At 43.2% G+C, this 13,460-nt stretch overlaps 1 long non-coding RNA gene across 2 annotated transcripts in view; it reads left to right on the plus strand.

Annotated features, from left to right (window-relative positions):
* Positions 1-6,874: 6,874 nt before the first annotated feature.
* LOC133366815 (uncharacterized) overlaps positions 6,875-13,460 on the plus strand; it is a 43,119-nt gene continuing 36,533 nt past the window's right edge. The window contains exon 1 of one of the 2 annotated variants that reach the window (XR_009758483.1): positions 6,875-7,020. This is a non-coding gene — a long non-coding RNA (uncharacterized LOC133366815). Of the gene's footprint in view, positions 7,021-7,236; positions 7,301-13,460 lie in introns of those variants that run through there. The other variant, XR_009758484.1, reaches the window with a different exon arrangement.

The following is a 13,460-nucleotide window of genomic DNA, read 5'->3' on the forward strand; positions in this document are numbered from 1 at the left end:
TGCATGCGTGTGTGTGTCGGGGCCCGGGGCAGGCTGGTGCCGGCCCTGAGCACCACTCACCTTGCCCTCCCGCATGCCTCTCTTTTTTTCTCCTCGCCAGTCTCTGTAGCTTAGCACCCACCTGGAAAATCCAGGTCACCTAATGGGCTAAGTGGGCACTGGGTAGCAGGGCTATAGCATGGGTAAAACCTGGCTAACTGGACAATATGTCAATCCTACCCCTGGGGCCCTCTGTGAGATCCTGGGCCCTCAGGCCAGTGCCACACCTGACCATGTGCTAGCACCAGACTTGCCTTCTAGCACCTCAGCTACACCATGTCCTATTGCTGCATGTATAGATCCAGCCTGAATTACCCCCACTAGCATTTAATGACAAATAACAAGTCTCAAGGTAAATAAAGTCAGGCATTTCCTCTCAGATTCCTATGAGCAGGGCTGCCAGTGTCGGTTGCCCAGGTAATATCCAGCCAGCTTCTCTATTCTGGTGATTTGTCTCCAAGGGAGCCATATGATGGTCAGAACAAATGATTCGCCTTGTCTTTACCCTCTGGTGATAGGGGAAGGGGAATCAAAATGTGTATATAGCCCCCCCACGCACACACAATAAAGGCAGACTGAGAAAAACACTAAGGCCAGATCCATACCATACATTTAAAGCACATTTATGCCACTTTAATAGCCATGCCTTCCCCCCAAGAATCCTGAGAACTCTAGTTTACCTCTCACAGAGCTACAATTCTCAGCACCCTTAACAAACCACAGTTCCTAAGATTCTTTGAGGGAAGCCATGTGCTTTAACTATATGGTGTGGCAGAGATCTGAGAAGAGGCTCAGAGAGCTGAGGTTTGTGCTCTGTAAGTTAACAACATCTTGGGGTGATATTTCTCCCTAGAACAGATCTGATGTGAAATGAGTGGATTTGGGCTGTCTATTGGAGGGTTGAGCTGTGTTTCCACCTATGTTGAAGCTGTATATTTGTAAATAAACAAACCCCAGTAAGCCTCCAGTGACTTCCTTCCAAACCAAACCTAGGCAAGTACTGCTATGCCCCTGGATCTTCTCGCTGCTCAGAGAACTGGGGGCAGGGAAGCATAGCAAGAGTGAAAAGGTAGCTGCCATCCAAAATGCTTTTGTTTGGCCAGAAGTCCCTATAGCAGCTGTAACTGGCCAAGTCACAGTAGGTCCCCAATGCTCATGCCACTGGCCCCAGGTTGTGAGCCAGAGCTGGCATTAGCACATGGCACCCTGGCAGGGCTTACCAAGGCTTTCCCTGCCTTGGGCTGCCCTTTTTTATAAAAACTGCCCTGATGAGTTAGCTACCACTGGTCCACTGGGTTTAGTGGCCACTTTAATTATCCATAATGCCCTGGAACAGTTTTTTGCGGGGAGCATTGTGGGAAATTAAAATGGCAGCCAAACCCAACTGTCCTTCACTGGTTCAGGTCTTCTGTAAAAGTTGTGCAGGGGGGAGGGAGAATTCCACCTTGTGGTTTTTCTCATTACAGTGCTGCAAAAACACCTGCACTTGGCTGACTTTCTCTTCTCATAAAGATACAGGATCATTCTCAGGCCCTGAACCTGGCAACCCTACCCACAAGTGTTAACATTAGCAAGCAGAAATCCTTGCAACTGGGCATTTCAGAAGTAAGGCTGAGCCAGCACAGGGTCCACTGGGGGCATTTCTTCTTGCATCTCACCCTCCTCCTTGGCTGGAGCAAGTGGTGGGACTCCGGCTGCAGTGTTGGCTTCCCTGCTCCATCAAGCCCTGCCATTGCTGGCCAGGGGTTAGGATTGCAGCCTAATGCAGCAAAAAGGAGGCAACAAAAAGGTGTGCACTCATGCACTCCAAATTAAGTTGCTTGAAACTAAAAAGCCAAGAGTGGATTTTGAATGGAAAGGTATTGTACAATCAATCAATGTTATTGAATAAGACTTCCGATCATATCAATACAATAAAAACAAATGCATATTTTTTAAAAAATCAGTGAATAGATAAATCTTACAGCAGATAACTAAAATCTAAAAATTAAAAAAATGTGGCTTAATGGCTCAGTTGATCAGACTTTCCCCCCTAAACTAGCCACCTTAACTGCAAAGAGGGTGACCCTCTGAGTCACAAACTGGTTAGATCCATTTAAGAGAAAATTCAGTTTGTCCTCAACCTCCCAATTTCTCATACGGTTATATGAAATGAGGATAATGTTCTCTTCTATTGGAATACAACTGACATTCCATTAAATAGTGGGCCAGATCTTCCACTTCATTTGCTCTGGATATGCAAAGTCTATATTGCACTAGAATGCTCCAAATTCTCCCTTGTTGCATCATGGCATCCATTTTTGCTAGAATTTTCTTATTATTGGCAAACCCCCTAATTTCTACACTAAAAGTTAGCACAGCCAACACTTTTGCCTTATATACACTCATGACCAGTTAGACTGAGCTTGGGTATCTATAATTCAAAAGCCTATTCAATATGTGGGCACAAGCAGTTGTTTTCAACTCGTTCCTCTTTATTTGTGCAGTCCAGGATCGCACAGATGAAAAGACTATACCCAAGTAAGTAAAAGATCCTACCTGCTCCATTTAATTGGAATCTAAGAACTGCTTCTATCACTTCTTTTTCTTGAAAAAAATAACCACTTTTGATTTTGTACTGTTACTAGATTGTTTTCCTGACAGTAGGCATTACATTTTCTCAGTTCTCTGTGCAAGCCTACCTGCGTAGTAGATCACAAAATCATAACATCTACATATAAAAGGATGTTTACTGATCTGTCCAAAACCTTTGGCATGTGAAAATCTTGAGACTACATCATTGATATAAAAGTTAAAAGAAATGGAGCTAGGATGCAACCCTGCCAAACCCCTTATTCTGTGGCGATCATATTTGTTACGGCATGATTTATATCAGTTCTTGTACTGAAAACAAATTCTAGGTTCATCGCATACCCAGAGGCACCCTGTTCCTTAATTCTAAGTGCATGCCTTTTCTCTTGAGCTAGCCTTTTGCACCGGCCTCCAGTGATGGACCTCTGAGTTTTTGTGAAGAACAAAATATATCCTACAAGCCTGATGTCTGGATGTACTAGACTCAGAAACTCTTGCCTTCTGCCAAATCCCATTTTTCTGTTCAAAACCACCACCGTTCAAGTCTTCTCTCTGCCGCCACCACCACCGGTTCCGGATGCGTGTGTTTATTCTTGTAAAGCCTCAGGGGCTTTTATTTTTCTAAAAAGATTGGGGCTTTGTTACAAGCATTTGTGTATAATGTATAGTTCGAACTGGTGGGTCCCTTGTCTTCTTTGTAATCTATGTCCTTTTCTTGCTGCATCATGGCAAAAACAACCTTTAGAACCCACGTCATTCTATTGGATAAAGACCTTATCTGGTTGAAAAACAATTCAGCTAATTTAAAAAGGGAAAAGAACAAAGTTTATACAGGAACAACCCAGCTATAAAGATGTAACAACTTTGATAACATAAGTCATTGGAGAAAGGGGGTCACATTAAATACTGTGTGAGGTCATGCTAAATACATGGTTGCCATTCTGTGGGTCATTTATTAACCCTCAGAGGAAAACCTGTGTCAAATTAGCACATTAAGTGGTCTCATAAGTTGCCTAGTTTGGTCTCTACATTTTTTTTAACCACTAACTCAGGACTCCGTTTGGCATTCTTGGAATGGGGGTGGTGTGGCACTGAAAATTCTGCAAACTGATTTGAGCGAATTTTTTCCCTCCTCCCTTTCTGAGTTCAGGGCAAAGGTCTTAGGTGCTAAGAGATTTCTCCAGTAAATTCTAGGGCTACTTTCCTCATCAAATGTAAATTATGTTGCCACAGCTACACTTCAGTTTCCCAGTGGTTTTCTGATATAAACACATAGGCCCTGATCAATTAGTAACTCCAGCATTGGGGATGGGGGATGCACATCTCCATCCATATCAAAGGTCTGATGCAGCCATTCAACAGGTTCCAGGTGCGCATTGCAATGAAAATAAGTAGTCATATCTACATGCATTGCACATGTGGAAATATGGTTTCCTATGCCAAATTGGGGCAGTAAAATTTGCATTCCTGAAAAGACACATACAGTTAACATATCCCCGAATGCTGGTCTGTTTCTTATGCACATTGCAATGTGTGGGGAATGTCTTGGGGAAAGAGATGCTTATTCTTAATAGTAGGCACAGCTCTACCACGTATGTCAGACCCTGCAGTGCAGGAAGCTACTGCTATGTAATATCACTTAAACATTTTTGGTATGTATATAGCAAATACAGAACTCAACGTTTAAATTTTTAAAAGCCACAGTAAAACATAAACACATTACTGCTAAGCTAGAACTAAATACCACTGCTGTGCATTTATATTTGAAATGAAGGGATCAGAATGTTGCAAAATAGGTGGCACAGAAATGCTAGGTTCTATATAATACACATACATATACAACTCAGTCTTCATCATGCAGTCTATGAACATGAGCTCTGATGCTGTTGACTTTTTCGCTTAACTGGTATGATATGCTTCAATGGACGAATGCATGTTAACCTGATGCAAAATTGGCAGTCCTACTAAATCAGCTGCCATTTTGTTCTAATGGTGTGCATGTTAGTAGTGAACATTAATACACTGGGAGGAGTTAATACACAAAGGAGTTAGGCAAGCCCCTGCCCTCTCATCCTTAAATGGATTTTAGAAGCTATATCTGGGTTAAGAGACTATCTCAGAACTTTGTGGGAGCGATGTCATGACATCACAATAGACTCAGAACATTGGAATCTTTTGTGGAATAAACAATCCTTCAAAACCATCTCGGCAAGTGTCAGGGAGCTCTCATTTAAAGCCATTCACAAATGATATCTTCTTCCCAGGGAACAGACATATCTCCAAATTCCTCCCACCCCAAGTGTTGAAGGGGAAGTCGTTTATTTGGCACATGCCTCTACATGGGTGGATCTATGAGAGGGAGCAGGCATCCTAAAGGCAGATGTTTCAAGGAGTCAGTTCTATTATAGGGCAATGGGTGCACCTTTCTTTGCAGTTGGCCTTATTAAACCTGTTTATTGGCCCTGAACCTGACCTGAAACGGAAGAAGCTGATGAGCAATTTGTTGCCTATGGCTAGAGTTATTATTGCATTGAATTGGAAAGACTTTACAGGGGTAGACCTAGAGCTATGGTATCACAAAATGTGACAAATTGCATTTTTAGAAAAGCTAACCCCCAAAATAGAGTTGTGCGACACTTTTGAATTTGTCTGGTTTGATTTTATTTGTTTTGTAAACAAAGCAGGTCACAGTCCTTCAGCGTTCACTCATCTACAGACTCAATGACTGCTACGGCTCGCTTTCATAGAAATATTTCTGCAGTCACTCATGCCTAGCTCTGAACACCAGGAAAAGAAATAAGTCAATAGGAAGACGGTGCATAATCCAATAATGTCACTCTGTCATACTTAACAACTTTTTCACATGTATGTCCTCTGATCTTTGGATGTGTTTGTTTTATAAGGGCATCTGCTGCCTTTAAGAAGGAGTCCCCCCCCCCGCATTTGTACTTTATTGTTTATCTCCATATAGCTAAAATGCTTACTAAACAGTTATATTTTTTAAAAATATCTTGTCTTTAAGCCTCTCACAAGAGCCCGAAGGCGGCTCACAAAAAAGTTTGGCAGTGCTATCAAGGATGTGTCCATTCAGAAGTAAGTCCTTACTTTATTGCAGAGTTAAGGAACCTTTGGCCTTCCAGATGTTGTTGGACTTCAACACCCATCATCCCTGATCATTGGCCATGCTATTTGGGGATGATGAGACTTTGAGTCCAACATCTGGAGGCCCACAGGTTCCCTACCCCTGCTTTACTGTGTAGTAATGTGAAACAAGCATTCAGTTTGCAAGCCCTTTGAGGGCTAGTTTTATGTTGTGTTCTGTAGTCCTGAGAAATAAAATTGCCTCGTATAAAGGACTGAGTATCCTACCACCACAGTAAGTTTGTAGCTTTTGTAAGTGCCAGCGCTCTCCTTAAGCTGGCACTAATATTTTTCAGATGCAGATTTAGCCTTGCAGAGGAGAATGAGATCCTGAGCCAGGCCAAGAGACTTTACCAACTCACTGCAAGAATGGAATTTAGCTGCTAAGAAGTCATTACAGCTTTCTGTGGTAGTTACCTATTCCTTTTCAGGCATTGGCTGCTTAAACTGATAGCAATAGGGAGCAACCAAGAGGTCTTCTGTGTCTTTACAAGTTGTGCAGGGGGAAGGGAGAATTTCACCTTGTGGTTTTTCCCATTACAGTGTTGCAAGAAAATCTGCACTTGGCTGAATTTTCTCTTCTCTTAAAGAGACAGAATCATTCTCAGGCCCTGAGCCTGGCAACCCTAGCATAGCAAACTGTTTTCACTATAAATAAAGAGCAAACCAACCTTCCTCCTTTTGAGTAGCACCTGACTTGGGAAGGTCAACAAATCTAAAATATGAGTCTGAAAGTTTACATGCACAGGGCTCAGCTGTTTTTAAATGCTACTGAATTCCAACACACACACCTCACCACCCTCAATCTGATTAGCTGCAGTTTACAGTAAAGCAGTACTAGTCTCAGATATTTTCAGAGCTGGTGAAATAAAAATGACCCCGTCTTCAGATTGCCACTCTTTTTCTTTGACAGAGATTCTGTGTCTTTAACAGCTACATCATTGACAGAAATTCACCTGATGCACTTTTCCCAGTATGAAGGTGCACTAACAGAAGAAAGCAATACAATACCTGTTAAATTTCTGTCTATCATTCAGGTTTTAAAGGTACAGGGCCTCTGCCAAGGAATAAGTAGCAACCCTGCTTTAGTTTGGACTGGATGCCATTCTTATTTTGACGGCACACAGAGGAGAAGGTTGGAAGCAGGAAAATGGGGCCTTTGCTGGAATCTGTAAGACTGGCTGCTTCATGTTAAGGCCGATGAATGTGTAAGAACAATACAATAAACACATTCCTTAATCTGAAGGTTCAATACCTGCTAAGCCAAGGGTAAATATGTTCCTTTATAAGATTTCTTTCTTTCTTTCTGTAATTCCATTAGAAGATTAGTGAGTTGGCAGGCACTTCTGTTCTAATTGGGAACAGCTTTGCTCTCCTGTAGCCCTTGGAGAGTTTCAGTTTCAAGTACTCTATGAGGGGTACATTTTTGGAGTGCTTCACTTTAAAACTGAAACAGCAGCACAGAGAAACAGAGAATTATTTGGACTAGACACCTGATACGACACAAGTTTCTGGCAATATATCTAGCGTTGCCACCGTTCTTCAGCAGGTAAAGTTTTTTCCTGTGAGGGTGATACAGAAATGGGGAAGCTTCAGCTGGGGATTTTGTCACATTGCTGTTAAAGGCACAGAAGCTCATCTACCAGCAAAAAAAAAAGGAATATTTAGAGCAGGGGTCCTCTTGTGAGCTTCTTTCAGGTGGTCTGCAGCATGTTGGCATAAAATATTCATGTTGATTTTTAATTGTATTTTCAGTGATCCTTTATGTCTTGTATTTTATTGCATTACAATTTATGGAATGCAATTTGTAAAGTACAACAAAAGATAAAAGCAATAAAAATATATTTAAAAATCTTACAGCATCTAGCACAATTGCTACAACAGGCAGAAAAATCATTAAGTGGTTCTCCTCCAAGACCATTAGCAATTTTCAAGTGGTCCATGGGGAAAAAAAGTTGGGGACCCCCTGATTTAGAGTACAGTGAGGATGCTAGTAGCATCGTATTTGGGGGGAACATAGCAAACATCTATACAAGCAATATACTTCTTAATCTGCCCCCTCTAGGATGCACACCTTAATGTGGTGAGGGGGCCATCAGGAGTCTAGACCAAGAGGTTAGACTCCTAGCAGGGGCACCCAACAGAATGGTCAAAGCTGAGATACCAGACTAAGAGGCATCCAAACTCAGGGGAAGGCAATGGTAAACCACCTCTGAATATCTCTTACCACAAAAACCCTATGAACAGAGTATCCAAAATGCAACACGAGATAGTGCTGGAAGATGAGACCCCCAGGTTAGAAGGCACTCACTGAGCTACTGGGGAAGAACAAAGGACAAGTACGAGTAGAGTTGTGACTAATGTTGCAGGTGGGTCAAAGCCGAAAGGAAGCCCAGAGGCTGATGCACACAGATGCGAAAGGAGTGTCTGGAGTTGTATGATGGACACAATAGGAACCCGGAATGTGAGAAGCATGAACCAGGGAAAGTTAGAAATTGTCAAGCAAGAAATGGAACGTATCAACATTACAATACTTGGCAGTGAATTGAAATGGGCAGGAATGGGACATTTTCAATCAGGCAACTAAAAAATATTTTATGCAGGAAATGAGAAATTAGAAGAAATGGGGTTGCTCACTGAGAAGTGATGTAGTAAGAGCAATTAGGAGCTACAACGCAAGGTCTGAGCGAGTGATATCAATGAGGTTAAACGGGAAACCTATCAACATAACCATCATCCAAGTCTATGCTCCAACAGCAAATGCAGAAGAAGAGGGATTGGAGAGATTTTACGCAGAAGTACAGGAAGAAATTGATCACACACCAAAACAAGATGTGCTGATAATCATGAGAGACTGGAATGCGAAAGTAGGGAATAGAGAAGAACTAGGAATTGTGGGGAAATGGGGCTTAGGAAACAGAAATGAAGCAGGAGAAAGACTTACTGAATTCTGTGAAGCCAATAATTTGTTTCTTGAAAACACATTTTTCGAGCAACTGAAAAGATGACTGTACACGTGGACAGCACCAAATGGTCAATATAGGAATCAAATTGATTATAAAATTAGTAGCAGAAGATGGAGAAATTCCATACTTTCTGCAAAAACAAGACCAGGAGCAGACTGCGGTACAGATAATGAACTGGTCGTATTGAAAATCAGAGCAAAGCTAAAGAACAACAACAAAGCAATCATAATGCCAAAACACAATTTAAATAACATCCCAGAAGGATATAAAGATCAAATAAGGCACAGATTTTAGGCTTTAAACTTAGTTGACAGAGAACCAGAAGAACTATGGAGTGAAGTCAGAGACATTATCTGGGAAGAATGCAAAAAGACAATACCTCTAGTTAAAAAGAGAGAAAGACCTCAATGGATGACTGAAGAAACTCTTAAAATGGTTAAAGAGAGAAGAAAAACAAAAGCAAAAGGAGATAGAAACCCGGTCAGAACCCTAAATGCAACAATACAGTGACTAGTACGTTGAGACAAAGAGAACTATTAGAATAGTTACTGTATAGAAATAGAAGAGGACAACAAAAAGGGCAAAACAAGAGCCTTATTCCAAAAGATTAGAGAAATGAAAGGGAAATTTAAACGAAGAGTAGAGATGTTGAATAATTGACAGGGGAACACACTGACTAACTGAGATGAAATAAAAGGAAGATGGAAACAATACACTGAAGAACTCAATGAAAGAGATTCCAGGATGACAGATTCATTCATGGGGGAACCGTATGATGAAGAACCAGAAATTTTAAAATGTGAGGTGAAAGCTGCTCTTAAAATTCTTGGAAGAAACAAATCACCAGGAACAGATGGCATACCAACAGAGTTGCTACAAGCTATTGAGACTGAATCTGTCCACATTTTGACAAAAATCTGTCAAGAAATATGGAAAACTAAACAATGGCCAACAGACTGTAAGCATTCAATATACATCCCAATTCCAAAGAAAGAGGATCCCAGGGAATGCAGTAATTATCAAACTATTGCCTTAATATCTCTTGCAAATAAAGTAATGCTCAAGAGTTTACAACAAAGGCTCTTACCATGTATGGAGTCAGAAATGCCAGATGTCCAAGCTGGATTTAGAAAGGGAAGAGGCACCAGAGATCGTATTACAAACATACGTTGGATAATGCTCCACGAGCTAGAGGGAGCCCCAGCTGACGAAGCGTCAAGGCCCCAGCTGACAAAGCGTCAAGGCGAGTTAAGCAGCAGAGCGAAAAGAGGGTAAGTAGCTCCCATTTATTCCATTATTTAATCGAAGTAAAACAGCTCAGAGCAATAAGTAATAAGGGCAGCCCAAGGTCACCCTGAGCTAGGAGCCAAATCCTGAAAGAACCTATATCTTAGGAGACAGATTCTAGGAGAAGGAAGCCTATAGAAAGCTAGTTTTCAACACCGCCCTAGCAGGAAAGCTTCAGGGGACACTGTAAACAAGACTAAATTCCAGTCGGAGAGAAGGGGGAAAAGGAAACTCCACCGATACATACAGGGAGAGAGTCAGCTCAGTCCTTGCTAAAAAGGGCAGCTTCAGCCTTCCTGAAACACAACCACAAACTCTGTTTCCCTAGGTTAAAGAAAGGTCAGGCTGTTCTAGGTGGGAAAACAACAAACACAAAAGACTTGCCTGGAAGGTGCAGCCCCTTGCTTAGATTAAAAGCAGCCAAAAGCTTAAACAGCCCCGCCCCTCGCTCAGGAAGGAAGCCTGCCTTCCTGCCTTCAAAGGAAGGAAGCCTGAGAGAATACTAAAGAGTTAAGCCCCAGCTGATAGCCATCAGCCTCAAGTAACACATCATTGGCTGGCAGCAGTAGCTGGGAGGAACCAGCCACACATATAAAGTCAGAGCACCCTAGCGAGGAAGCCTGCTCCACGAGCTAGAGGGAGCCCCAGCTGACAAAGCATCAAGGCCCCAGCTGACAAAGCGTCAAGGCAAGTTAAGCAGCAGAGCGAGTTCGGCAGCAGGGCGAGGAGGCCAGGGCCCCCTACTCTGCCCGTCTTTCCCTGACCTCAACTAAACCGCAGTCTCCAACCCATTGATGTAATAAACCTTAAACAAAACTATGCAGGTAAGAAGCCAGCAGGGGTGTGGGGGCTTTCCAGTGTTTTGCACCGCCTGCAGCATGTACGACTATCTGCCTGTTGGACAGAAGTCGTGGGTGTGCTCTTGGTGCAATGAGCTCCTGGCTCTCCGGGAACGACTTCATTTTCTTGAGGCCAAGGTGGCGGACCTGGAAAAGCTGAGAGAGGCAGAGAGGTGTGTGGAGGAGGCCTTCAGGGACGTTATAGCTGTGTCCCACTCCAACGATGATAGCTCTTCTGCTATCATGGAGAACGATGGTCTCGGGAAAGGAGAGCATCCAGCTGAGGAAAAGGGAAACGATCCCTTAGAAGGGACCCATTCCTTGGGGGATGAGCAGCTATCCTCTCGTGCCGAGGATATATCTCCAGGGGGTGGAGGGATCCTTGTAGTGGGTGATTCGATCCTTAGGAACATAGACAGTGGGGTGTGTGATGGGCGTGTAGACCACAAGGTGTTTTGCCTGCCTGGTGCGAAGGTTGCGGATATCGCCCGTCGTTTAGATAGTTTGGTAGACAGTGCTGGGAAGGAGTCAGTGGTCGTGGTGCACATTGGCACCAACGACATGGGGAAATGCAGCCGTGAGGTCCTGGAAGCAAAATTTAGGTTGCTAGGTAGGATGCTGAAAGCCAGGACCTCCAAGGTGGCTTTCTCTGAAATGCTACCGGTTCCACGCGCAGGACCAGCCAGACAGGCCCAGCTTCGCAGTCTCAATGCGTGGATGAGACGATGGTGTCGGGTGGAAGGGTTTGGATTTGTTAGGCACTGGGGAACATTTTGGGACAAGCCGGGCCTGTACAAAAGGGATGGGCTCCACTTGAACCAGAATGGAACCAGACTGCTGGCACTTAAAATTAAAAAGGTAGCAGAGCAGCTTTTAAACTGACTGAGGGGGGAAACCCGACAGGAGCTGAGAAAGGTCCGGTTCGGAATAAACCTCCCCCCTGGGATAAAAACCAAAGAAATGATGAAATTTTAAAAGGGGTAGGCCTAGAAGTAGGCATTGTGAGAGCAGGGGCACAGGATATAAATCCAGAAGAGCAAAATTACCACAGGCCTAACCACAAGTGCCAAAGACACTTGAAGAGAGACACTGCTTACAAGTGCCTGTACGCTAATGCTAGGAGCCTGCGAACCAAGATGGGGGAACTGGAGTGCTTGGTCTTAGAGGAGAGCATTGATATAGTGAGCATAACGGAGACCTGGTGGAATGGAGAAAACCAGTGGGATACGGTTATCCCTGGATATAAACTATATCGGAAGGACAGGGAAGGACGTATTGGTGGCGGAGTCGCTCTATACGTGAAAGAAGGCATTGAATCCAGCAAGCTCGAAACCCCCAAAGAGGCAGACTCCTCCACAGAATCGTTGTGGGTGGTGATACCATGCCCCAGGAGGGACTTAATACTGGGAACGATCTATCGTCCCCCTGATCAAAATGCTCAGGGAGACCTTGAGATGAGATATGAAATTGAGGAAGCATCCAAACTAGGAAAGGTGGTAGTAATGGGTGACTTCAACTACCCGGACATAGACTGGCTGCATATGTGTTCCAGTCATGACAAAGAAGTAAAGTTTCTAGATATTCTAAATGACCATTCCCTAGACCTGTTGGTCATGGAACCGACCAGAGGGACGGCAACCCTGGACTTAATCCTCAGTGGGGACCGGGACCTGGTGCGAGATGTAAGTGTTGTTGAACCGATTGGGAGCAGTGATCACAGTGCTATTAAATTAAACATACATGTAACTGGCCAATTGCCAAAAAAATCCAACACGGTCACATTTGACTTCAAAAGAGGAAACTTCACAAAAATGAGGGGATTGGTAAAAAGAAAGCTGAAAAACAAAGTCCAGAGGGTCACATCACTCGAAAATGCTTGGAAGTTGTTTAAAAACACTCTATTAGAAGCTCAACTGGAGTGCATACCGCAGATCAGAAAAGGTACCGCCAGGGCCAAGAAGATGCCAGCATGGTTAACGAGCAAAGTCAAGGAAGCTCTTAGAGGCAAAAAGTCTTCCTTCAGAAAATGGAAGTCTTGTCCGAATGAAGAAAATAAAAAAGAACACAAACTCTGGCAAAAGAAATGCAAGAAGACAATAAGGGATGCTAAAAAAGAATTTGAGGAGCACATTGCTAAGAACATAAAAACCAACAACAAAAAATTCTATAAATACATTCAAAGCAGGAGACTATCTAGGGAGACAATTGGACCCTTGGATGATAAGGGAGTCAAAGGTGTACTAAAGAACGATAAGGAGATTGCAGAGAAGCTAAATGAATTCTTTGCATCTGTCTTCACAGTGGAAGATATAGGGCAGATCCCTGAACCTGAACTAACATTTGCAGGAAGGGATTCTGAGGAACTGAGACAAATAGTGGTAACGAGAGAGGAAGTTCTAAGCTTAATGGACAATATAAAAACTGACAAATCACCGGGCCCGGATGGCATCCACCCGAGAGTTCTCAAAGAACTCAAATGTGAAATTGCTGATCTGCTAACTAAAATATGTAACTTGTCCCTTGGGTCCTCCTCCGTGCCTGAGGACTGGAAAGTGGCAAATGTAACGCCAATCTTCAAAAAGGGATCCAGAGGGGATCCCGTAAATTACAGGCCAGT

The sequence above is a fragment of the Rhineura floridana genome, chromosome 1 (genome assembly GCF_030035675.1).
Source record: "Rhineura floridana isolate rRhiFlo1 chromosome 1, rRhiFlo1.hap2, whole genome shotgun sequence".
Classification (NCBI taxonomy): domain Eukaryota; kingdom Metazoa; phylum Chordata; class Lepidosauria; order Squamata; family Rhineuridae; genus Rhineura; species Rhineura floridana.